This window comes from Pan paniscus, chromosome 3 (genome assembly GCF_029289425.2).
Source record: "Pan paniscus chromosome 3, NHGRI_mPanPan1-v2.0_pri, whole genome shotgun sequence".
Lineage (NCBI taxonomy): Eukaryota > Metazoa > Chordata > Mammalia > Primates > Hominidae > Pan > Pan paniscus.
This window is the reverse complement of record NC_073252.2, coordinates 39571924-39591191: the sequence shown is the minus strand read 5'-3', so window position 1 is coordinate 39591191 and position 19268 is coordinate 39571924. Positions and strand designations below refer to the sequence as shown.

The window sequence follows — 19268 nt, the reverse complement described above, 5'->3', positions numbered from 1 at the left end:
TTTAAAGATCCATCTATAGGGGAATACTTATCTAAGGCATGGAATATTCATTGGAATATTCATGAAATGTTGTAGAGTCAGTAACATTTTCAGAGAATATATAGTAGCATTAAAATACTTAAAATAAAAAACCATTAGGACAATAACCACATATAGAAATTATAAGAAAATGCCCACATTTTGCCATATTGTGTTTGGACGGTGAGCTAAGGGTTATAGTTATTTTTCTTCTTTTGTATATTTAATCTGATTTTTTAACTTTTAATAACAAAAATGGGCCAGTGCAGTGGCTCATGCCTGTAATCCCAGCACTTTGGGAAGCTGAGGCAGGTGGATCACCTGAGGTTGGGAGTTCGAGACCAGCCTGGCCAACATGGTGAGACCCCCATCTCTACTAAAAATACAAAAATTAGCCAGGCATGGTGGTGTGCACCTGTAGTCCCAGCTACTTAGGAGGCTGAGGCAGAAGAATCGTTTGAACCTTGGAGGCAGAGGTTGCAGTGAGCTGAGATCGTGCCACTGCATTCCAGCCTGGACGACAGAGTGAGACTCTGTCTCAAAACAACAACAACAACAAAACCCAAAAATGAACACTAAAAGAATACAAATAGTTGATATTAGATGTAAAAGTTTATTGAAACCCAGGCGTGGCGGTGTACACTTATAGTCCTAGCTACTTGGGAGGCTTAGGCAAGAGGATTGTATGAGCAAGGAGTTCGAGGCTTTAGTGCAGTATAATTGCACCTGTGACTCGCCACGGCACTCCAGCCTGGACAACATAGTAAGACCTTGCCTCTTAAAAATAAAGTCTATTGGAGAAACTAGATACTTTCCTACTAAGATTAGGAATAAGACAAAGATGTCTGTTCTCATCACCTCTATTCAACATTACGCTGGAAGTTGTAGCTAATGCAGTAAAACAACAGCAACAAAAGAAATAAAACATACAGAAAGGGAAGCAACGAACAAAACTGTGTTTGTTCACAGATGATAATGATTGTCTATGTAAAAACTTCTAAAGAACCAACTAAAGAATCCTGGCACTTAATAAGTGATTACAGCAAGGATGCAAGATACAAGATTTTTTTTTTTTTGGTAAAAACAAAATGTGTTTTTTTAAATTAAAAAGTATGAAGTCCGCCGCTAAACTCTTGAAGCAACCCTTTTTTCTAATCCCCTTCTTATGTCAAAGAATGTGTTGCAGTTGATTACTTTGTGGTGGTTTCCAAATGGGCGGGCGGCAAGTTCTCTTGGATTTCAGCTTCTACAGTTATCCAAAATCAGCGTCAGCTGAGCTATGCTCCCTCTGAAGGCTCTGAGGGAGAACCCTTCCTTGAGTCTTCTGGTGGCTCTTGACATTCTTTGGCTTGTGGCAACACGATTTTAATTTCTGCTTGTTTCACATGGCGTTTTTTTAGACAGAGTCTTGCTCTGTTGCCCAGGCTGGAGTGCAGTGGCATGATCTCAGCTCACTGCAATCTCCACCTCCCAGGTTCATGCCATTCTCCTGCCTCAGCCTCCCGAGTAGCTGGGACTACAGGTGCATGCTACCACACCTGGCTAATTTTTTGTGTTTTTAGTAAAGACAGGGTTTCACCATGTTAGCCACGATGGTCTCGAACTCCTGACCTCCTGATCTGCTTGCCTTGGCCTCCCAAAGTGCTGGGATTACAGGTGTGAGCCACCACGCCTGGCCTTTTTTTTTTTATTTTTTTGAGATGAAGTCTTGCTCTGTTGCCCAGGCTGGAGTCTGGAGTGCAGTGGCACAATCTCAGTTCACTGCAACCACCATATCCCAGGTTCAAGCGATTCTCCTGCTGCAGCCTCCCGAGTAGTTGGGACTCAGGCATGAGCCACCATGCCTAGCTAATTTTTGTTTTTAGTAGAGATGGGGCTTCACCATGTTGGCCAGGCTGGTCTCCAACTCCTGACTTCAGGTGATCCACCTGCCTTGGCCTTCCAAAGTGCCAGGATTATAGGCGTGAGTCACCGTGGCTGGCCTCACATGGCCTTCTTTGTGTCTTTTCCTCTTCTTGTTTTTCTTTTTTCTTTCTTTTTTTTTTCAGAGAAAGGGTGTCACTCTTGCCCAAGCTGAAGACAAATAAAGAATGCTTCACAAATCTTTTTTTTTTTTTTTCAGAGATAGGGTGTCACTCTTGCCCAAGCTGAAGACAAATAAAGAATGCTTCACAAATCTATCCTTGCACAGAGGCTATGCTAATCTTCTCTGTATCATTCCAATTTTAGTAAATGTGTTTCCAAAGTGAGCACAAGATGCAGGATTAATACACAAGAGTCAATTGTTTTCTTATATGCCAGCAATGAATGATTGAAATTTGAAATTAAAAAGACAAAATCCAGCCTGGATAACATGGTGAGACCCCACCTCTACAAAAAATAAAAATAAAAAATTAGCTGGACATGGTGGTGCACACTTGTGGTCCTATCTACTAGGGAGGCTAAAGTGGGAGGATCACTTGAGCCTGGGAAGTTGAGGCTGCAGTGAGCCATGACTGTGCCACCAAACTCCAGCCTGGGTGACAGAGTGAGATTTTCTCAAAAAAGGAAAAAAAGAAGCTTCTCAACAAAGGCTAAGTTTTAAAATATGTACTCTAGCTGGGGGAGGTGGCTCATGCCTGTAATCCCAGCACTTTGGGAGGCCGAGGGGAGTGGATCATGAGATCAGGAGTTCGAGACTAGCCTGGCCAATATGGTGAAACCCCATCTCTACTAAAAATATAAAAATTAGCTGGGCGTGGTGGCGTGCACCTGTAGTCCTAGCTACTTGGGAGGCTGAGGCAGAAGAATTGCTTGAACCTGGAGGCGGAGGTTGCAGTAAGCAGAGATCGTACCATTGCACTCCAGCCTGGGTGACAGAGCAAGACTCTGTCTCCAAAAAAAAAAAAAAAAAAAAAAAAAAGTATACTCTAGGACTGAAGTACCTTTTCCTTAAAAAAGAAAAGGAATAAAAATAAAGTAAAAGTGTACTGAATATTTATTTGCTAGTGAGCAATAATTTATCACTAAATGATTTCAGATTTCACATGAGAAAATGCAAGAAATGAAAATGTTCAGAGCAAGTTCATTAAGCTGATTAAATGAGAACACATGTAGATAACAATAACATAATTTCACATCCATTATGATGACTATTATTATTTTTTAAAACCCAGAAAATAATAAGTTTTGGAAAAGATAAGGAGAAACTACAATGTTTGTGCCATGCTGGTGGGAATATAAAATGGTGCAGCCATTGTGGAAGAGGGTATGGTAGTTCCTCAAAAAATTAAACAGAATTACCATATGATCCAGCAGTTCTCCTTCTGGTTAGGTACCCCAAAGAATGGAAAGCAGGGACTTCGTCAGGAGCATGTCTCAGCACTTTGAGAGGCCGAGGTGGGAGGATCACTTTAGCCCAGGAATTGGAGACCAGCTTGCTCAGTATAGCAAGACCCTGTCTTTATCACAAATTTAAAAAATGTCCGGGTGTGGTGTCTCACACCTGTAATCCCAACACTTTGGGAGGCTGAGGCGGGCAGATCACTTGAGACCAGCCTGGGCAACATGACAAAACCCCATCTCTACCAAAAATACAAAAATTAGCTGGGCATGGTGGTGCACGCCTGTAATCCCTATTCCGGAGGCTGAGGCACAAGAATTGCTTGAACCCAGGAGGTGGAGGTTGCAGTGAGCTGAGATCGTTCCACTGCACTCCAGCCTGAGTGACAGAACAAGACTCTGTCTCAAAAATAAATAAATGAATAAATAAATAAATAAAATAAAATAAAAAGAAAGGGATTCAAACAGAATTTTTTGCACTAATGTTCATAGTAGTAGTATTCACGATAGCCAAAAGGTGGAAACAACCCAAAATGTCCAATGACTGACGATTAGATAAACAAAATGTGGTATACACACAAATATTTTTTAGCTTTAAAAAGGAATGAAATTCTGACACATTCTACAACATGGATTAACCTTGAAGACATTATGCTAAGTGAAATAAACCAGACACAAAAGGACAAACTGTATGATTCTGCTTATGTGACGTACCTAGAGAGGTCAAATTCAATTCATAAAGACAGAAACTAGGATGCTTGTTGCCAGGGGCTGGAGGGAGGGAATGGGCAGTAGAGTTAGTGTTGAATGGGTAGAGTTTCAGTTTGAAAGAATGAAAAAGTTTTAGTGATAAATAGCAGTGATGGTTGCACAACAGTATGAATGTACTTAATGCCACTGACCTGTATACCTAAAAATAGCTAAATAATAACTTTTGTGTTATGATTTTTTTTTTTTTTGAGATGGAGTCTCGCTCTGTCACCCAGGCTGGAGTGCAATGGCGCGATCTCGGCTCACTGCAACCTCTGCCTCCCAGGTTCATGCGATTCTCCTGCCTCAGCCTCCCGAGTAGCTGGGATTACAGGCGTGTGCCACCATGTCCAGTTAATTTTTTGTATTTTTTTTGTATTTTTTTTTGAGATGGAGTCTCGCTCTGTTGCCCAGACTGGAGTGCAGTGGCGCGATCTCGGCTCACTGCAAGCTCCGCCTCCCGGGTTCACGCCATTCTCCTGCCTCAGCCCCCTGAGTAGCTGGGACTACAGGCGCCCGCCACGACGCCCGGCTAATTTTTTGGCTTTTTAGTAGAGACGGGGTTTCACCGTGTTAGCCAGGATGGTCTCGATCTCCTGACCTCGTTATCTGCCTGCCTTGGCCTCCCAAAGTGCTAGGATTACAGGCGTGAGCCACCGCGCCCAGCCTGTGTTATGAATATTTTACCATAATAAAAAATTTGTTTTTTTAAAGATAAATGAGGCCGGGTACGGTGGCTCATGCCTGTAATCCCAACTACTCAGGAGGCTGAGGCAGGAGAATTGCTTGAACCCAGGAGGTGGAGGTTGTAGTGAGCCGAGATTGCACCATTGCACTCCAGCCTGGGCGACAGAGTGAGACCCTGTCTCAATCAATCAATCAATAAGCAAAACCTGCATATGAAGAAATCTTTATGATAGTGATGACTTAATACTGTAGCTTAGTCTGGGCGTGGTGGCTCCCACCTGTAATCCCAGCACTTTGGGAGGCCATGTGGGTGGATCACTTGAGCTCAGGAGTTCAAGACCAGCCTGGGCAACATGGTGAAATCCCATCTACAAAAAATACAAAAATTACCTGGAGGCTGGGTATGTTGGCTCACGCCTGTAATCGCAGCATATTGGGAGGCCAAGGCGGGTGGATCACTTGAGGCCAGGAGCTCGAGACCAGCCTGGCCAACATGGTTAAACCCTGTCTCTACTGAAAATACAAAAATTATTGGGTGTGGTGGCACATACCTGTAATCCCAGCTACTTGAGAGGCTGAGGTGGGAGGATGGCTGGAGCCCCAGAGGTCAAGGCTGCAATGAGCCATGATCACACCATTGAACTCCAGCCTGGGTGACAAAGTGACTGTTTCTGAGACCATGTCTCAAAAGGAAGAAGGAAAAAGAAAAAAATACTCTTACAGAATTCTCAAATATTTATGAAAACAGATGATGAATTTATGAAATATTTATTACAACTTAGTGAATCAGGATAGGGACTTCATCTTTTCTAAACGATTATTAAGTATTTATTGAATATTTTACTATATTGAGGGCTACAATGGACTGAGTGCTTGTGTTCCCGGCAAACTCATATACTGAAATCCTAACCCCCAATGTAATGGTATTAGGAGATAGGGTCTTTGGGCGGGTAATTAGGTCATCAGGATGGAGCCTTCATGAATAGATTAGTGCCCTTATAAAAAGGACCCCAGGTGGGGCGAGGGAGCACTTTGGGAGGCCGCGGCAGGCGGATCACAAGGTCAGGAGTTCGAGACCAGCCTGGCCAACATGGTGAACCCCTGTCTCTACAAAAATTAGCCAGGTGTAGTGGCGTGTGCCTATAATCCCAGCTACTGGGGAGGCTGAGGCAGGAGAATTGCTTGAATCCAGGAGGCAGAGGTTGCAGTGAGCTGAGATCACACCACTATACTCCAGCCTGAGGTACAGAGCAAGATTCCGTCTCAAAAAAAAAAAAGAAAGGACCCCAGAGAGAGCTCTCTCACTCACTTCTTTTTCTTTGCTATTTTTTTTTTTTTTTTTTGAGACAGGGTCTCACTCTGCCATCCAGGCTGGAGTGCAATGGCATGATCTCGGCTCAGTGCAAACTCCACCTCCTCGGTTCAAGTGATTCTCCTGCCTCAGCCTCCCCAGTAGCTGGGATTATACATGCTAGCCACCACGCTGGGCTAATTTTTGTTGGCCAGGCTGGTCTCAAACTCCTGACCTCAAGTGATCTGCCCGCCTTGTCCTGCCAAAGTGCTGACATTACAGATGTGAGCCACTGCACCCAGTCCTCTCACTCTCTTTCTGCCATGTGAGGATACAATGAAAAGATGGCAGGGTGCCAACCAGAAGAGGGCTCTCAGCAGCACCCCACTTCATTGGTACTCTGATCTAGGACTTCCAGGCCCCAGAACTGAAAAATACATTTCTGTTGTTTAGAAGCCACCTGGTCTATGGCATTTTGTTACAGCAGCCCAACTAAGACAAGAGGCCATGTTAAGCAATGTAAATTTAAGGAATTTACATTTTATGATTATTACTATTATTTTCTCTCTCTTTTTGAGGCATAGTCTCACTCTGTTGCCCAGGTTGGAGTGCAGTGGCATGATCTTGGCTCACTCCAACCTCTACTTCCTGGGTTCAAGCAATTCTCCTGCCTCAGCCTCCTGAGCAGCTGAGACTACAGGCGTGCACCACCACGCCCAGCTAATTTTTATATTTTTAGTAGAGATGGGGTTTCACCATGTTGGCCAGGCTGGCCTCGAACTCCTAATGTCAAGCAATCCACCCGCCTTGTCCTCCCGAAGTGCTGGGATTACACGCGTGAGCCACTGCACCCAGATGGAATTTACATTTTAAGAAGAAAACATAATAAAAATTATAAAAGTTTAAGAATACAAAATATAGTATCTGCCAAGTATTAAATGAGTGGGGCAGACATATATACTCCAGGAATTCTATATTGAAAGCACTACTTCATAGTGCTTTGTACAATGACAGAATTTTGCAGGTGGAAGGGATCTTGGGGATCATCTAGTTCTTTTTTTTTTTTCATTTTTCTTAACTTTTTTTATTAAAAAACTATTTTTATCTTCAGAAATTAGGTCTTGCTATGTCGCCTGTGCTGGACTTGAACTCCTGAGCTCAACTGATCCTCCTGCTTCAGCCTCCCGAATAGCTTGGACTACAGGCGCATGCCACTGTGCTGGCTTGATTTTCTTTTTAAAGAATTTCAATTGACGCACAATAGTTGTACACACTTATGGGGTACAAAATAATAGTTCAATATATGTATATAATGTGTTATAATCAAATCAGGGTAATTAGCATATCCATCACCTCAAACATTTATCATTTCTTTATGCTGGGAACCTCCAAAATCCTCCATTCTAGCTATTTGAAAATATACAATAAATTATTTTAGCTATAGTCACCCTCCATTTCTATAGAACACTAGAACTTATTCCTCCTACCTAGCTGTAATTCTGTATACTTTAACCAATCTCTCCCTATCTCCTCTGCCCACTACCCTTCCCAGTCTCTGGTAACCACTATTCTACTTTCTACTACTGTGAGATCAAAACAATTTTTTTAGCTCCCACATATGAGTGAGAACATGTGGTATTTGTCTTTTGGTGCCTGACTTATTTCACTTAACATAATGACCTCCAGACTCATCCATGTTGCTGAGAATGGCAGGATTTAGTTCTTTTAATGGCTGAATAGTATTCCATTTGTTACATATACCACATTTTCTTCATCTACTCATCTTCTGATGGACACCTAGGTTGATTCTGTATCTTGGAAGGAGTTCTTTATATATATACACATATATATATATAGATGATTAAATCTCTTGTTTGATATACATGCATATATTTTCTCCCAATAATTTGTTTTTTAACAGCTTAATTGAGCTATAATCCCCAAACCAAACAATTCGTCCACTGACAGTGTTAAATTCAATGTTTTTTAGTATATTCACAGAGTTGCACTACCATCACCAATCAATTTTAGAACATTATTTAACTTTTAATATTTTACATGTGCAAAAGTTTTTTTCAGTTTTGTGCAGTCAAATATCTCCATATTTATACTTTCTGTAATACGCAGATACCATCTTTCATCTCATTAATTTTATTTTTATTTTTTAATTTTTTTTGAGATGAAGTCTCAATCTGTCACCCAGGCCGGAGTGCAGTGGCACCATCTCAGCTCACTGCAAACTCTGCCTCCTGGGTTCAAGCGATTCTTGTGCCTCAGCCTCCTGAGTAGCTGGGATTACTGGCATGTGCTACCATGCCAGGCTAGTTTTGTATTTTTAGTAGAGACAGGGTTTCACCATGTTGGCCAGGCTGGTCTTGAACTCTTGACCTCAGGTGATCCACCTGCCTCGGCCTCCCAGAGTGCTGGGATTGTAGGTGTGACCCACCACGTTCGGCCTTAACTCATCAATTTTAGATTTTGTCAATTGATTTCCTATTACTGTAGATAAAGATTTGGCTTTCTTATACAATCATTTCGTATTGGTTAAAAAAAAAATGTCTACCTTTGTAGTTAAATAAATATTTAGACTCTAAATTATGTTTATATAAACATTATTCAATGCTTAGTATTATAATGTACTTTATGTCTTATTTTTTACTTTTTTGTTTTTCCTATAGTTTAATAATTGCTGTGTTTTTGTTTTTGTTTTTGTTTTTTAATTGAGACAGAGTCTCACTCTGTCTCCCAGGCTGGAGTGCAGTGGTGTGATCTTGGCTCACTGTAACCTTCATCTCCCAGGTTCAAGTGATTCTCCTGCCTCAGCTTCCTGAGTAGCTAGGATTACAGGTGTGCACCACCATGCCTGGCTAATTTTTGTATTTTTAGTAGAGACGGGGTTTCACCATGTTGGCCAGGCTGGTCTCGAACTCCTGACCTCAAGTGATCCACTTGCCTCAGCCTCCCAAAGTGCTGGGATTATAGGTGTGAGCCACTGCACCCAGCCAATTGCCTTGTTTTTTGATTTGCTTAGTCATATTCGCATCTGTTACTAAATCTTCTCATACCTGCCAATAGCTTTTGGTACAATTTCTCACAAGGTCCATGTCCTCTATACATATATTCGTTTTAGTTCTCTCCTGGAGATCTTTGTTTCCCTCTATCTGGTAATGTCCTATGCCTGTTCTCAGTTGCCTATTCGTCCTCTTGAGACTTCCCTTTGCTGGTATCTTAGGAATTCCTCCTAATCTGAATTCTGTTCTTTGAATGATTTCATTTTTCTTGGTTTACTGTGTCATTTTCATGGAGCGTATGTCCCAGTAGCTTTGGCCAGAGGGTATAGTGGCGACAAGTATTACTGTGCCTGTCCCTTGAGTGACACTGCTGTAGTCCAGACAGTTTGCCCTCTCCCGCTTATGCACGGCTGTGATTTGGGGATTCCCTTCCTTTTTCTCCTGTGCTGGGTCGCCTGTTTTCTGTTTTCCATATCTGCCTCTTCTTCGTTTACCCCACATTTTGATAAAGCATATTTTCCAATAGCTTCCTGAGAAAAATTACAGAGGAAACACATTTTTAAAAAAATGTATCTTTTGACTGGGCGCAGTGGCTCATGCCTGTAATCCCAGCACTTTGGGAGGCCAAGGCGGGCAAATCACGAGGTCAGGAGTTCAAGACTAGCCTGACCAATATGATGAAACCCCGTCTCTACTAAAAATACAAAAATTAGCTGGGTGTGGTGGTGCGTGCTGTAATCTCAGCTATTCAGGAGGCCAAGGCAGGAGAATCTTTTGAACCCGGGAGGTGGAGGTTGCAGTGAGCCGAGATCGTGCCACTGCACTCCAGCCTGGGCAACAGAGTCAGACTGTCTCAAAATAATAATAATAATAATAATAATAATAATAATAATAATGTATTTTTCTTCCCACACATGTGTGTGTTTGGCTGGGTTCAGGGTTCTAGATTGTGGATCATTTTCATATAAACTTTTGAGGGAAACAGAGGTGATGCTTCCTGTGGTGGTGGAGGCTGAAGGATCCTCTCTGGTATGCCTGAGAGTTTTCAGGAGCCAGTTCCACATCCCATGGAATGTCTCCAGATTCATGAGCGTGCAGAGGTTGTGGCAGTGGCAGTGACAGTAGCAACAGCAGTTGTACCTTCTAAGTGTGACCTTAAAGCCAAAAGTCTAGTGATGGTGTCTGGCATTGTTCCTTCTGTTCCTGCGCCCTGCCCCCCCCCAACCATATTAAGTACCAAATTTCCTGAAAACAAAACAAAACAAAACAAAACAAAACAAAACAAAAACAAAACACTTTTTTGAATGAAATACTTGGAGTGATTTCTGTTTCCTGTGCTGAAGGCCAACAGATAATGTTCTCTTTGTGATTACGTCCATAAGTATGTCACATGTGGCTATTCCATATTCTGAATTGTAAATCATTTGGACTCTAAATCTGTTTTGTCTGTTTGTTTCTGCTGAGTCTCATGGTGCTGGTGCTTGGTCATATTTATTGTGAGTAGATTTTACTGTGGTCGGGGTGGTGATGGTATGTACAGATCACAGTAGAGAAATAATGAGAAGTGAGTGAAAAACCCTCGAAGTAGAAGCACGTCCGGCACCTTCAGGAAGTAAGAGGTCAGTGTGGCTGCGGTGGAATGAGAGAATGGCAGACAGTAAGTACAGAGAGGTAACGGGCCGGATGGTACAGGGATATGGGAAGGAATTTGTCTTAGACTCTTAGTGAAAAGAAGAGCACTGGAGAGTTTTCAGCCGAAAGAGTGATATGATCTAACTTACATTTTATAAGAATCACTCTGGATGCCATGTTCAGAGTGTACTGTAAGGGGAACAAAAGCAGAATCAGGGATATCAGTAAAGAGATAATAACGAGATGCAGACGATGGTAGCTTGGACCTGTAGGTAGTATTGGAGGCAGTGAACATTGTTGGATTTTGGCTGTGTCTTGGAGATTGAGCCAATAGAATTTGCTGATGGTTTAAATATGAATGTGTGCATATGTTTGTGTGTGTGTGAGAGAGAGAGGAGAGGAGAGGAGGAGAGGATTACTTCAAAGTTTTCAGCCTGAGCGAATGGAAGGATGGAGGTATTATCAGTTGAGTTGAGATGCAGGCTTGTGAAGGAAGATCAGGAGTTTAGTTTTGGGGATATAACTTTGATATATTTATTATGCGGCCAAATGGAAATGTGAAGTTGGAAAACGGATATGTAAGTCTGAAGTTCATGGGAAAAATTAGCAGTTGATAGGAATTTGGAAATGTCAGTATTCAGATGGTATATAATGCTATGAGATTGGATGAGATCACTAAGTAGTGAGTATAGAAACAAGTTCTAGGGCAATTAAGTATTAAGAAGACAGGAAAACCAGGAACAATGAACATGACCATCTGAGAAGGAGTGGTTATCAAAGAAGAAAACCAACCCACTGACGTCCTTGAAACTTAGTGAAAAAGTATTTCATCAGGAGATTTTTCTCAGGCCGGGTGTGGTGGCCCATGATTATAATCCTAGCACTTTAGGAGGTGGAGATGGAAGGATCGCTTGAGGCCAGGAGTTTGAGGCTGCATTGAGCTACGATCATGCCACCGCGCCACTCCAGCCTGGGTTGGAGAGCAAGACCCTGTGTCTAAAAAAAGGAAAGAAAAGAAAATCTTCACTTCACATGGAGAAGTGTTTTGTTGAAATCATAGAGACTTAAATTCCAGATTATTAACAATTTTCTCTTTTTTTGAGAGAGGGTCTCACTCTCTTTCCCAGGCTGGAATGCAGTGTCAGGATGATCATGGCTCATTGCAGCCTCCACCTCTCAGGCTGTAGTGATCCTCCTGCCTCAGCCTCCCTAGTACCTGGGACTACATGCATGCACCACAACGCCCACCTAATTTTTTGTATTTTTGGTAGAGATGGGGTTTCACCCTGTTGGCCAGGCTGGTCTCAAACTCCTGGACTTAAGCGATCCTCTCATCTTGGCCTCCCAAAGTGCTGGGATTACAGGTGTGAGTCATGGCACCTGGCCTAACAATTTGTTAATTATACTTTTTTTTTGCAAAGGATCCTTCTTAAATATTTAATGAAACTTCACAAGCATATTATACATTAGACAGAAAATAACGCAAATTTTCTGATCTTATTTCTTTTTTTTTTTTTTTGAGATGGAGTCTCACTCTGTTGCCCAGGGTGGAGTGCAGAGGTGCGATCTCGGCTCACTGCAACCTCTGCCTCCCGGGTTCAAGTGATTCTTCTGCCTCAGCCTCCCAAGTAGCTGGGACTGCAGGCACACGCCACCACACACAGCTAATTTTTGTATTTTTAGTAGAGACAGGCTTTCACCATATTGGCCAGGCTGGTCTTGAACTCCTGACTTCATGGTCCACCTGCCTTGGTCTCCCAAAGTGCTGGGATTACAGGCTTAAGCCACTACACCCGGCCTCTTTTTTCTTTATATATGTATAAATAGAGATGGAGTCTCGTTATGTTGCCCAGGTTGGTCTCGAACTCCTAGCCTCAAGTGATCCTCCCGCTTTGGCCTCCCAGAGTTCTGGGATCACAGGCTGAGCCACCACATCTGGCTCCAAAAAACAAACTCTTATCTCTTACCTCCAATCCTAATCCTGTTTGGTCAAAAGTACATCATCCATCTTTGGATTATCTATTGTTTTTATTTAAAAAAAGTTATAGAAAAGTTGCAAAAATAGTGCAGAGAGTTAATATTATATCTTTTACTCAGTTTTGCTTCATGTTAACAATTTCCATAATCATATACAATTATGAAAGACAGAAAATAAACATCAATATGATACTATTTACTAGAGTACGGACCTTATTCAAATTTTACCCTTTTCCCACCTGTGTCTTTTTTCTGTTCTGGGATCACACATTGCATTTAATTGTCATGCCTTGAATCTGTGACAGATTGGACAAGCAAAGACAATGAAAGTCAGGGAAAGACAATCTTTCCTTGTCTTTCATAATCTTGATGTTGATGAATCCTGGTCAGTTATTTAGTAGAATGCCTTTCAGTTTTGGTTTATCTGTTGTTTTCTCATGATTAGATTTAGATCATGCATTTTTTGGCAAGAATACCATAGAAGTGATGTTGTGTACCTCTTTATACATTATACCAGGGGATACATGATATTAACATGTGTAACTACTGGTGATGTCAACCTTGATGATATCTGCCTGCTTTCTTCATAATAGCCACTGTTAAAGTGAAAGAAAATGACTGTTTTTCCCCTTTGTAATTGATAAATATCTTGGAGGCAATACTTTTTTTTTTTTTTGAGACAAAGTCTCACAGTGTCACCCAGGCTGGAGTGCAGTGGCACAATCTCCGCTCACTGCAACCTCCACCTCCCGGGTTCAAGAGATTCTCCTGCCTCAGCCTCCCAAGTAGAGGGGATTACAGGTGCCCACCACCACGCCCAGCAAATTTTTTGTATTTTTAGTAGAGACGGGGTTTCACTATGTTGGCCAGGCTGCTCTCAAACTCCTGACCTCATGATCTGCCCCCCTCAGTCTCCCAAAGTGCTGGGATTACAGGCGTGAGCCATGTCGCCCGGCCCTTGGAGGCAATACTTTTAGACAATGCTAATAATCCTCTCTCTCCTCAAACTGTCTTTATTTTATTTATTTATTTATTTATTTATTTATTTTGAGACGGAGTCTCGCTCTGTCGCCAGGCTGCTGGATTGTAGTGGTGCGATCTCGGCTCACTGCAACCTCTGCCTCCTGAGTTCAAGTGATTCTCCTGCCTCAGCCTCCCGAGTAGCTAGGACTACAGGCGCGCGCCACTATGCCCAGCTAATTTTTGTATTTTTAGTAGAGGTGGGATTTCACCATGTTGGCCAGGATGGTCTCAATCTCTTGACCTTGTGATCTGCCCACCTCGGCCTCCCAAAGTGCTGGGATTACAGGTATGAGCCACCGTGTCCTGCCTCTCCTCAAACTTTCATCCATTGATTTTAACATCAATTGGTAGATCTTGCCTGCAATAATTATTATTGTGGTGTTTTCCTAATGGTGATTTAGTATTTCTCTTATTCTTTCTATATATATATATATATATATATATATATATTAGTTAAAATGTTTCTGTAAGAAAGAGCTGTCTTTTGTTTATTCAATTACTTATTTCACTATGAATTTATAGATATTTTATTATATGGGTTTAGCACAAATATATGTATTATCTTTATATATATACACACATGTTCATATAATAAGTATTATTAGCTATTTTGTGGTTCAAATTGTTCTAATTTTGGTCATCAGGAGCTCCTTTAGTTTGGATACTATGGCTTTTTCACATATCCTCATCCTTGATCACTTTCTTATTTTTTGGCACCATAAGGTGTTTCAGCCTCTCCTGTATTTTTTCCTTCCCAGCTATAAAATCAACTGCTTTTCCAAGTTCCTTTAATTGGAGAATAGTACTTAGAAAAAAATATCTGGGTTTTAGGTATGCTCATTGTTGCTACTGGGATGTCATTGCTCCTAGGACCTTGTAGTGGACAGAGCTAAGAGCTAAGGAATGTAAGTATGTATATTAACCCATGCATACACACACATTCATATTTATTTCTATGTCTATCAATCAATTGATCTGTATATCTATTAAAAATCATGTCCTCGGCTGGGTGCGGTGGCTCACGCCTGTGATCCCAGCACTTTGGGAGGCCGAGGTGGGCAGATCACCTGAGGTCAGGAATTCGAGACCAGCCTGAGCAACATGGTGAAGCACCGTCTCTACTAAAAATACAAAAATTATTCGGGCGTGGTGGCAGGCACCTGTAATCCCAGCTACTTGGGAGGCTAAGGCAGGAGACTCACTTGAACCTGGAAGGCAGAGAATGCAGTGAGCTGAGATGGTGACACTGTACTCCAGCCTGGGCAACAAGAGTGAAATTCCGTCTCAAAAAATAATAATAATAATATCCTCCAATTGCAATTCAACACTGGAGTTAATCTTTCATAAACTATTTTAAAATTTTATTTACAGTAATAAAGATATGACACAGAAGGGAATTATAAGTCCAAAACTGAAGTGAATATGAAAACTGAGAGGTAAATAAGAATGGAAATCACTTAAGACTTAACTATTATTCTGCATGTGTATTACACTTCAATAAAAGTTAAAATAAAACAAAACACAACAGGTCCTACATGGTGGCTCATGCCTGTAACCCCAGTACTTTGGAAGGCTGAGGCAGGAGGATCTCTTGAAGCCAGGAGTTTAAAACCAGCCTGGGCAAGACCCTGTCTGTACATAAATAAATAAATAAGCCTGGCATGGTGGCATATGCAGTATTCCTAGCTACCAGAGAGGCTGAGGCAGGAGGATCGCTTGAGCCCAAAAGTTTGAGGCTACAGTGACTATGATAGTGCCACTGCTCTCCAGCCTGGGTGATGGAGTGAGGCCCTGTCTCTAAAAACAAACAAACAATCAAACAAAAAGTTAAAAAACAGGGCTGGGCACGGTGGCTCACACCTGTAATGCTGCACTTTGGGAAGGCCCAGGAAGGAGAACTGCTTGAGCCCAGGAGTTGAAGACCAGCCTGGGTAACACAGCGAGACCTCATCTCTACAAAAATACAATTAATAAATTGGCTGGGCTGGGTACAGTGGCTCACGCCTGTAATCCCAGCGCTTTGGGAGGCCGAGGTGGGTGGATCACGAGGTTGGGAGATCGAAACCATCCTGGCAAACATGGTGAAACCCTGTCTTTACTAAAAATACAAACAATTAGCTGGGTGTGGTGGCACGCACCTGTAATCCCAGCTACTCGGGAGGCTGAGGCACAAGAATCGCTTGAACTCAGGATGTGGAGGTTGCAGTGAGCCAAGATCGCTCCCCTGCACTCCAGCCTGGGCGACAGAGCGAGACTCTGTCTCAAAAAAAAAAAAAAAAAAAAAAAAAAAAAAAAAAAAAAATTGGCTAGCATTGTGGCACATGCCTGCAGTCCCAGCTACTTGGGCTGAGGTGGGAGGATCACTTGAGCCTAGGTGCTTGATGTCACAGTGAGCTATAATCATGCCACTGCACTTCAGCCTGGGTGACAGAGCTGAGCAAGACCCAGTCTCTTACAGGGGAAAAAAAAAAAAAAGGGACAAAGCAAGATGGCAGAATAGAATGCTCTACCAATCATTTTCCCAGCAGGGACACCAATTTAACAACTATCTACACACCAAAAAGCACCTTTTAAAGAATGAAAAATCACATGAGCATTCACAGTACCAGGTTTTAACTTCATATCGCGAAAGAGGCACTAAACAGGTTAAAGGTAGGAAAGAGAGTCTTGAATTACCAACATCACCCCTCCCCCACCCCCCAGCAGCGGTAATGTGGTGCAGAGAGCATTTCGGTGTGTGGAGAGTGAGAGTTCAGCAATTGTGAGGCATTGAACTCAGTACTGTCCTATTATAACAGAGACAAAGCCAGACCAAACTCAGCTGATGCCCGACCACTGAGGGAGCATTTAAACCAGCCCTAGCCAGAGGGGAATCGCGGATCTCAACTGTCTGAATGTGAGTTCCCGCAAGCCCCGCCATCTCTCGCCATCTCGAGCTAAAGTACCCTGTGGTCTTGAATAAACTTGAAAGAGCGTCTAGGCCACAAGAACTGCAGCTGCTGGGTAAGTCCTAGTGCTGAACTGGGCCCAGAGGCAGTGGACTGGGGGGCATGCAACCTACTGAGATACCAGGCAGGGTGGCTAAGAAAGTGTTGACATTGCCCCTCCCCTAGCCCCGGGCTGCACAGCTCATGGCTCCAAAATAGACCCTCTCTCTCTACTTGAGGAGAGGAGAGGAAGAGTGGGGAGGACTTTGTCTTGCATCTTAGATACCAGCTCAGCCACAGCAGGATAGGGCACTGGTCAGAGTCATGGGGTCCCCTTTCTAGGCCCTAGCTTCTGGACAACATTTCTTGACACACTGTGCCAGAAGAGAACCCACTGCCTTGAGGGGAAGGACCCAGTTCTGGCAGTATTCATTATCTGCTAACTGAAGAGCCCTTGGGCCCTGAAAAACCAGCGGTGATACCCAGGTACTACGTCAAGGGCCACAGGTGAGACTCAGACATGCTGGCTTTAGGTGAGACCTAGCACATTCCAAGCTGTGGTGGCTACTGGGTGAGACTTCTTCCACTTGGGAAAAGCAGAGGGAAAAGTAAAGGGGACTTTGTCTTGCACCTTAGGTACCAGCTCAGCCACAGTGGGGAACACCAACCAGACTCTTGGGGTCCCTAATTCTAGGACTTAGCTCTTGGATAGCATTTCTGGACCTGCTCTGGGCAAGAGGGGAGTTCACTATCCTGAAGGGTGAGTCCCAGTCCACGCAACATTCACCACAGCTGATTGAAGAACCCTTGGGCCTCAAGGGTGGTAGTCTGGCAGCACCCCCTGTGGGCCTGTGGTGGTGGTGGCCATGGGATGAGGCTCCTCTGCCTTTGAAGAAGGGAGAGAAGAGTGGGAAGGACTGTGTCTTGTGGCTTGAGTGTCAGTTCAGCCTCAGTATAATAGAACACCAGGTAGACTTCTAAGGTTTTTAGGTCTAGTCCCTGGCTCTGGATGGCACCTCTGGACCTGCCTGGGGGAACTCACCACCCTGAAAGAAGGACACGGGCCCAACTGACTTTGCAACCTGCTGATTGTAGAGCCACAGGGCCTTGGGTGAACATAGGCTGTAACCAAGGGGTGACTACAGGGAGCCTTGAGTGAGACCCAGTGCTGTGCTGGCTTCAGATCTGACCCAGCACAGTCTTAGTGATGGTGGCCACAGGGATGCTTGTGTCACTCCACCCCCAGCTCCACGTGTCTCAGAACAGAGAGAGAAGAGAGAGAGAGAGAGAAAGAGAGAGAGAGACTCCATTTGTTTGGAATAAAGTAAGGGAAGAGAACAACAGTTTCTGTGTGGCGATTCAGAGAATGCTTCTGGATCTTGTCTAAGACCATCAAGGCGGTACCTGTGTGAGTCTGCAAAAATAACAGCATTACTGAGCTTGAGGTGTCCCCTAAAGCAGATACAGTTTAGATCACAACACTGAAGTCTTTTTGAATGTCTGGGAAGCCTTCCCAAGAAGATGCATACAAACAAGCCCAGACTGAGAAAACTACAATAAATACCTAACTTTTCAATGCCCAAACACAGATGAATATCTACAAGCATCAACACTATCCAGGAAAACATGACCTCACTAAAGAAACTAAATAAGGCACCAATCCTGGAGAAATAGAGATATGTGACTTTTCAGAGAATTCAAAATAGCTGTTTTGAGGAAACTCAACAAAATTCAATATAACACAGAAGGAATTCAGAATTCTATTGGATAAATTTAACAAAAAGATTGAAATAATTAAAAAGAATAGGGGTGAGGCGTGGTGCCTCATGCCTGTAATCCCAGCACTTTGGGAGGCCGAGGTGGGTGGATCATCTGAAGTCGGGAGTTCGAGACCAGCCTGACCAACATGGAGAAACCCCATCTCTACTAAAAACACAAAATTAGCTGGGCGCGGTGGCAGATGCCTGTAATCCCAGCTATTCAGGAAGGCTGAGGCAGAAGAATCGCTTGAACCCGGGAGGCTGAGGTTGCAGTGAGCCAAGATCGCGCCACTGCATTCCAAAAAAGAAAAAAGAAAAAAGAATCAAGCAGAAATTCTGTAGTTTCTGGAGTTGAAAAATGCAATTGGTAAGCTGAAGAATGGATCAGTCTTTCTTTTCTTTTTTTTTTCGAGATGGAGTTTCACTCTTGTTGCCCAGGCTGTAGTGCAATGGCATGATCTCAGCTCACTGCAACCTCGCCTGCCGGGTTCAAGCAATTCTCCTGCCTCAGCCTTCTGAGTAGCTGGGATTACAGGCATGTGCCACCACACCCGGCCAATTTTGTATTTTTTTAGTAGAGACCGGGTTTCTCCATGTTGGTTAGGCTGGTCTCCAATTCCTGACCTCAGGTGATCTGCCCGCCTCGGCCTCCCAAAGTGCTGGGATTACAGGGGTGAGCCACTGTGTCTGGCTGCATCAGTCTTTTAATAGCAGAACTGATCAAGCAGAAGAGGGAATTAGTGAGCTTGATGACAGGCTATTTGAAAATACACAATTAGAGGAGACAAAAGAAAAAAAGAATATAAAACAATGAGGCATGCCTACAGGATCTAGAAATAGCCTCAAGATGGCAAATCTAAGAGTTATTGGC

The 19268-nt window shown here is 43.1% G+C and overlaps 1 pseudogene; it reads right to left on the bottom strand.

Moving 5' to 3' along the window:
* Positions 1–2171: 2171 nt before the first annotated feature.
* LOC112439658 (U6 spliceosomal RNA) lies at positions 2172–2271 on the bottom strand (annotated as a pseudogene).
* Positions 2272–19268: the final 16997 nt, after the last annotated feature.